At 41.6% G+C, this 7,500-nt stretch overlaps 6 non-coding genes across 6 annotated transcripts; all 6 read right to left on the bottom strand.

Moving 5' to 3' along the window:
- Nucleotides 1-195: 195 nt before the first annotated feature.
- trnaq-cug (transfer RNA glutamine (anticodon CUG)) lies at nucleotides 196-267 on the bottom strand. The gene has a single exon. It is a non-coding gene; the product is annotated as a tRNA-Gln (tRNA).
- A 932-nt stretch (nucleotides 268-1,199) lies between these two features.
- Nucleotides 1,200-1,271, bottom strand: trnap-agg (transfer RNA proline (anticodon AGG)). The gene has a single exon. It is a non-coding gene; the product is annotated as a tRNA-Pro (tRNA).
- Nucleotides 1,272-1,666: 395 nt separating this feature from the next.
- Nucleotides 1,667-1,738, bottom strand: trnaq-cug (transfer RNA glutamine (anticodon CUG)). The gene has a single exon. It is a non-coding gene; the product is annotated as a tRNA-Gln (tRNA).
- Nucleotides 1,739-2,144: 406 nt separating this feature from the next.
- On the bottom strand, nucleotides 2,145-2,216 carry trnaq-cug (transfer RNA glutamine (anticodon CUG)). The gene has a single exon. It is a non-coding gene; the product is annotated as a tRNA-Gln (tRNA).
- A 457-nt stretch (nucleotides 2,217-2,673) lies between these two features.
- On the bottom strand, nucleotides 2,674-2,745 carry trnap-agg (transfer RNA proline (anticodon AGG)). The gene has a single exon. It is a non-coding gene; the product is annotated as a tRNA-Pro (tRNA).
- A 492-nt stretch (nucleotides 2,746-3,237) lies between these two features.
- On the bottom strand, nucleotides 3,238-3,309 carry trnaq-cug (transfer RNA glutamine (anticodon CUG)). Its single transcript has one exon. It is a non-coding gene; the product is annotated as a tRNA-Gln (tRNA).
- Between the last annotated feature and the right edge of the window lie 4,191 nt (nucleotides 3,310-7,500).

Genomic DNA, 7,500 nt, shown 5'->3' with positions numbered 1-7,500 from the left:
CTTCTTCACAGAGTGTCAGGGGACACCTGTCTTGTCAATTTAGTTCCTGCTCAGTTTTATGTGAGTTTTAGGTTGTTAGGAGGCCATTGTTAAAGCAGGCCACTGTACCAATACATTTTAAGACACACTGCCACAGAGAAAGTTGTGACATACCCCAAGCTCCTCCTTGCCAAGCACTGCCAGACAGACTCTCGAAGGTTCCACCGAGATTTGAACTCGGATCGCTGGATTCAGAGTCCAGAGTGCTAACCGTTACACCATGGAACCTACAGTGTCTGCACATCTGTTTGAAATGTAGAAAACACTCAAGGAGGCTCTGCGAACAGCAACTAACCAGCAAGCATCAGAAAGTTCTGGGATTTGAACTCGGGCCCACTTGGTCTCTTCAGCAATAAAAGAAAAAAAAAACAAACCCCAACTCCAACTAGCCCTCAGATGCTCCTGCAACTAGCAAACGCAAGATGAAGGCTCACAGGTCCGTGAAGCGATCCAAGAATCTATTTTTTGCCATATCTCCACTGCTTGGGCTGCATTCCTAAAGCAATGATTAGAAAAATGTCAAGTCAAAGTTTAAACTGCAGATGAAGAACTAAGAAGAGCAGCGAGAACTGGGCATGAAAACATGCAGACGCAGCTTTAGTCTAAATTGACAGCAGCATATGTTGGACTCTTGAAGGTTCCACCGAGATTTGAACTCGGATCGCAGGATTCAGAGTCCAGAGTGCTAACCGTTACACCATGGAAACTACAGTGTCTGCACATCTGTTTGAAGTGTAGAAAACACTCAAGGAGGCTCAGCGAACAGCAACTAACCAGCAAGCATCAGAACGGTCTGGGATTTGAACTCGGGCCCACTTGGTCCCGTACAGCAATAAAAGGAAAAAAAACAAACCCCAACTCCAACAAGCCCTCAGATGCTCCTGCAACTAGCAAACGCAAGATGAAGGCTCACAGGGCCGTGAAGCGATACAAGAATCTATTTTTTGCCATATCTCCACTGCTTGCATTCCTAAACCAATATTTAGAAAAATGTCAAGTCAAAGTTTAAACTGCAGATGAAAACTGAGAAGAGCAGCGAGAAGTGGGTATGAAAACATGCAGACGCAGCTTTAGTGTTAATTGACAGTGGCATACGTTTGGCCCAGGAATGGCAGAATAGACTGAAACTGCTCAAGAAAAGATGCTGTAAAGACAGAAGAGGGCTCGTCCGGGATTTAAACCCGGGACCTCTCGCACCCTAAGCGAGAATCATACCCCTAGACCAACGAGCCACAGATTGCTGTTCAGTGGAGGTCACTTCGCCACGTACTTCAGTCTGCTCGATGCTACGGTCGCTCCAACATCCTGCCTCTGTAGCTGACAAGGGCAGACATAGAACTCATGCACTGACCAGATTTCTGAGAAACTCAATTTTTACGTACCAGCTCTAGCTTGGCCTGCCTTCGTAGAATAATGTTGATTAAAATACCAAACGACAAAACACATGAGCTGAATTTAACAGCAGAAACCAACATCGTGGCAGTGACACAACAACAATGATTAGAAAAATGTCAAGTCAAAGTCTAAACTGCAGATGAAGAACTAAGAAGAGCAGCGAGAACTGGGCATGAAAACATGCAGACGCAGGTTTAGTCTTAATTGACAGCAGCATATGTTGGACTCTTGAAGGTTCCACCGAGATTTGAACTCGGATCGCTGGATTCAGAGTCCAGAGTGCTAACCGTTACACCATGGAACCTACAGTGTCTGCACATCTGTTTGAAGTGTAGAAAACACTCAAGGAGGCTCTGCGAACAGCAACTAACCAGCAAGCATCAGAACGTTCTGGGATTTGAACTCGGGCCCACTTGGTCTCTTCAGCAATAAAAGAAAAAAAAACAAACCCCAACTCCAACTAGCCCTCAGATGCTCCTGCAACTAGCAAACGCAAGATGAAGGCTCACAGGTCCGTGAAGCGATCCAAGAATCTATTTTTTGCCATATCTCCACTGCTTGGGCTGCATTCCTAAAGCAATGATTAGAAAAATGTCAAGTCAAAGTTTAAACTGCAGATGAAGAACTAAGAAGAGCAGCAAGAACTGGGCATGAAAACATGCAGACGCAGCTTTAGTCTTAATTGACAGCAGCATATGCTGGACTCTTGAAGGTTCCACCGAGATTTGAACTCGGATCGCTGGATTCAGAGTCCAGAGTGCTAACCGTTACACCATGGAACCTACAGTGTCTGCACATCTGTTTGAAGTGTAGAAAACACTCAAGGAGGCTCAGCGAACAGCAACTAACCAGCAAGCATCAGAACAGTCTGGGATTTGAACTCGGGCCCACTTGGTCCCGTTCAGCAATAAAAGAAAAAATACAAACCCCAACTCCAACAAGCCCTCAGATGCTCCTGCAACTAGCAAACGCAAAATGAAGGCTCACAGGTCCGTGAAGCGATCCAAGAATCTATTTTTTGCCATATCTCCACTGCTTGGGCTGCATTCCTAAACCAATGATTAGAAAAATGTCAAGTCAAAGTTTAAACTGCAGATGAAAACTGAGAAGAGCAGCAAGAAGTGGGTATGAAAACATGCAGACGCAGCTTTAGTGTTAATTGACAGTGGCATACGTTTGGCCCAGGAATGGCAGAATAGACTGAAACTGCTCAAGAAAAGATGCTGTAAAGACAGAAGAGGGCTCGTCCGGGATTTAAACCCGGGACCTCTCGCACCCTAAGCGAGAATCAAACCCCTAGACCAACGAGCCACAGATTGCTGTTCAGTGGAGGTCACTTCGCCACGTACTTCAGTCTGCTCGATGCTACGGTCGCTCCAACATCCTGCCTCTGTAGCTGACAAGGGCAGACATAGAACTCATGCACTGACCAGATTTCTGAGAAACTCAATTTTTACGTACCAGCTCTAGCTTGGCCTGCCTTCGTAGAATAATGTTGATTAAAATACCAAACGACAAAACACATGAGCTGAATTTAACAGCAGAAACCAACATCGTGGCAGTGACGCACAAATCTTGCCGATGAGAAGCTTTCTGAGGTCTGTAATACTTCTTCACAGAGTGTCAGGTGACACCTGTCTTGTCAATTTAGTTCCTGCTCAGTTTTATGTGAGTTCTAGATTGTTAGGAGGCCATTGTTAAAGCAGGCCACTGTACCAATACATTTTAAGACACACTGCCAAAGAGAAAGTTGTGACATACCCCAAGCTCCTCCTTGCCAAGCACTGCCAGACAGACTCTCGAAGGTTCCACCGAGATTTGAACTCGGATCGCTGGATTCAGAGTCCAGAGTGCTAACCGTTACACCATGGAACCTACAGTGTCTGCACATCTGTTTGAAGTGTAGAAAACACTCAAGGAGGCTCAGCGAACAGCAACTAACCAGCAAGCATCAGAACGGTCTGGGATTTGAACTCGGGCCCACTTGGTCCCGTTCAGCAATAAAAGAAAAAAATACAAACCCCAACTCCAACAAGCCCTCAGATGCTCCTGCAACTAGCAAACGCAAAATGAAGGCTCACAGGTCCGTGAAGCGATCCAAGAATCTATTTTTTGCCATATCTCCACTGCTTGGGCTGCATTCCTAAACCAATGATTAGAAAAATGTCAAGTCAAAGTTTAAACTGCAGATGAAAACTGAGAAGAGCAGCGAGAAGTGGGTATGAAAAAATGCAGACGCAGCTTTAGTGTTAATTGACAGTGGCATACGTTTGGCCCAGGAATGGCAGAATAGACTGAAACTGCTCAAGAAAAGATGCTGTAAAGACAGAAGAGGGCTCGTCCGGGATTTAAACCCAGGACCTCTTGCACCCTAAGCGAGAATCATACCCCTAGACCAACGAGCCACAGATGAGTAACCCCAGAGTGCAGTCTGGACGATGGGGCGGGGCGACACTTCGAGGCGGAGCGACACGTGTCGCCCCGCCCATATTTGTTTTCCCCGCCTTTGACATTTTCCTCCGAGCCAGCAGGGGGCAGTTTGCGTTGAAACAATCAGAACGGTGGCAAATACAGCAGCAGAGTAATAACGCTATTCCGTTGATTGCTTGAGGTGAGTAAAAGTGGTTGTGTAAATATCTTATAATATGAAATGCGATGTTCGATCATTTATTTATCCATGGTACGTTCAATTTGAATAATTATTGTTAATAATTGTTATAAATTGCTCATTTTATTGTTCTTTGTGGATTGTAACAGTACACTCTGTACATGGCTTTAGTTCATAGGTTCGATTTTACAGAGGTATGGCATCACATTTGTCAAGTTATTTGAACAGACATGCATGATTTTTGTGTGTATATTATTATTATTATTATTATTATTCAGGATGACATGATCAGGAGTTGGTGGTGTTCTGTTCTCCTGGACAGCTTTACTCCGCAAATGTATGTAGCTGTTTGAATGTTGCTACATGAAACATTACTCTGTACTATATCTAGCAATATACCTACGTCTTGACATTTGTTCTTTTAGAGCTCAACCACTGAGGGGAGGAACTTCACCATTCACCATGTCTTCAGGCAGAGTCCAGCAAAGCAGGTTATTTGTGCACATACATTCATTAAGAACTAATAATTACATATGTGTGTACATGCAGAGGTATTTTAGTTATTACAGCTACATAGTTGTTCAGATGTGAAATTGGTATTATGTACAAGTACTATATTGGTCAACACTGTGGATTATTTAAAATATAGCTATCAGTTAACATCAGCATCAAAGACATTTAAAAACATTTCAGCTTAATTCATTTTCAGTGAGTTTTTTAAATAACTTCTGTTTGCGATCTAATGTGGATTTTGTTCACCATATAAGACAGAAATATTTATATTCAATGTAAAAGATCTTCATGTGGATCATGCATACAAATATATACAAATATCTCACTGGATTATTACAATTAATGGCAAAATGAATGTGTGGAAATGTAAACTAATATATCCTACTGACACACAACAGCAAAAGATATAAATAATTGTCACATTTTTTTCAATGTGAAAATACTAACATTCCTAATACTTCTGCACAGTACTGTATATATTAACATTTTATTAGTGTTATTATAAAAGAATGAGTATGCAGTTGTGACAACAATCTATAGTTTTTAAATGAGAGTTTTAAAGCACGGTTGTCTGTATTCAGTGTTTATATAATGTTTAATAACTTTTATATACATGTACAAATAAACCTATGTATGTTTTTGATTCAACAGCTTCCACTGGAAATCCTCAGGGAAGTTATTTTGTCGGCTGGTGACTCTGCATATTTGACACTTTCTCTGGTTTGCAGATAGTTTAGGGATGTGCTCCGAAGTTTTTCAGAAAGCGGCAAAGTTTGCCTGGCTAGACAGTAAGATTTCCCTGTTTAATGCTCATTCTCCAATTGAATTTTGTAGTAGAAGGCTGTTAAACTTTTTTTGAATTATTATTATTATCTTTCATGTATTTTGTCTTTACACTATAAGTTGTGGCCAACTGGAAGAATTGTCCTCCTGTCTCCTGACCGGAACGAGTTCAGACGGATGTACTGCATCAGGGAATGCTTGCAGTGCAGAGCCCTTTTCAAGTTTAACCCACTGGGTACAGGGAAGAGACCGGCGTGGTGATCTTCTGAGCTTTTGTTTACACAGGATTTTGTTCCAAGGACTGTTTTTTTTTTTTTTTTTTTTTTTTTTGCAACATGAAACACATTTGTGTGTTAAATTCATTGAAGGGAAATAGAGAATGGACTGAGATGAACTGGTTTTGATGTATTAATTGATGTCATTTAAAGTTAAACTTTGCAGTGTATAATGTTTTAATAAAAAAGCTATGGCAAACACGTGCATGACAACAGGTTTCAGTCATTTACATCAGTATATCATTCTTTAAGGTTTCTCATATTTGATGATAACATCATTTGCTATGCATTGCTCATAATGGATTCTTAATTTAGTTGTGACAGGATTGTGAGGATTAATGAGTTTTTCAGTAGTGCAGTTCAGAAAACAAATAGCAGAAAGTAACAAGTGTTTTTGGGCAAGTTCTTTAGAACCTATATATTTCCTTCCTTGCAAAAAGTAACCATGGATTTATTGTAGTAAAAATATTTGTTGGCATATTAATTACTGTGAGCTGTAATTATAAAAACACCATAGTTTTACTATAGTTACTGTAGCAGAACCATGGTAAATTTTCGTAGGGGCCAAGGGAATGTTCAGAATATTATTGGTGACAATTTGTTACACACACACACACACACACACACACACACACACACACACACACATATATATATATATATATATATATATATATATATATATATATATATATGTATGTATATATAATTTGAATATATAAATCAAGGTACTCCATGACTATCTACATAACCATACTTCGCATAATATTGCCGTGTCATTTTCAAACCAGCGAGTAATGCCGAGGTAGCGTCTACACTACAGCCATTGAGGGAGTAGACCATTTATTTCTATTCTGTTCGTCGTAATCCAAAACTCTTTGTATTTATACGGGATGTTGTGGAAATGCAACAATAAATGCAAAAACACAACATTTATATTCACTTTTTAATTTATGTTAAAAGTTTATTCATCTGAGTGTCTACTTCCACATTCCAATCCTGCTAATAGCGTCATAATTCTCTATATCAATAAGCTGTAAAATCGTCACTCATCTGTACACCAATAAGCTAATCTTAATCATAAACCAATAACCGCTGAGGTGGGCGGGGCGACACGTGTCGCTCCGCCCCAACGTGTCGCCCCGCCCCATCGTCCAGACTGCACTCTGGGATACTTGCCACAGATTGCTGTTCAGTGGAGGTCACTTCGCCACGTACTTCAGTCTGCTCGATGCTACGGTCGCTCCAACATCCTGCCTCTGTAGCTGACAAGGGCAGACATAGAACTCATGCACTGACCAGATTTCTGAGAAACTCAATTTTTACGTACCAGCTCTAGCTTGGCCTGCCTTCGTAGAATAATGTTGATTAAAATACCAAACGACAAAACACATGAGCTGAATTTAACAGCAGAAACCAACATCGTGGCAGTGACACACAAATCTTGCCGATGAGAAGCTTTCTGAGGTCTGTAATACTTCTTCACAGAGTGTCAGGTGACACCTGTCTTGTCAATTTAGTTCCTGCTCAGTTTTATGTGAGTTCTAGATTGTTAGGAGGCCATTGTTAAAGCAGGCCACTGTACCAATACATTTTAAGACACACTGCCACAGAGAAAGTTGTGACATACACCAAGCTCCTCCTTGCCAAGCACTGCCAGACAGACTCTCGAAGGTTCCACCGAGATTTGAACTCGGATCGCTGGAATCAGAGTCCAGAGTGCTAACCGTTACACCATGGAACCTACAGTGTCTGCACATCTCGCACCCTAAGTGAGAATCATACCCCTAGACCAACGAGCCACAGATTGCTGTTCAGTGGAGGTCACTTCGCCACGTACTTCAGTCTGCTCGATGCTACGGTCGCTCCAACATCCTGCCTCTGTAG

Source organism: Carassius auratus, unplaced genomic scaffold, assembly GCF_003368295.1.
Source record: "Carassius auratus strain Wakin unplaced genomic scaffold, ASM336829v1 scaf_tig00016424, whole genome shotgun sequence".
Classification (NCBI taxonomy): Eukaryota; Metazoa; Chordata; class Actinopteri; order Cypriniformes; family Cyprinidae; genus Carassius; species Carassius auratus.
The sequence above is the reverse complement of the archived record's forward strand: the minus strand, read 5'-3'. Positions and strand labels throughout refer to the sequence as shown.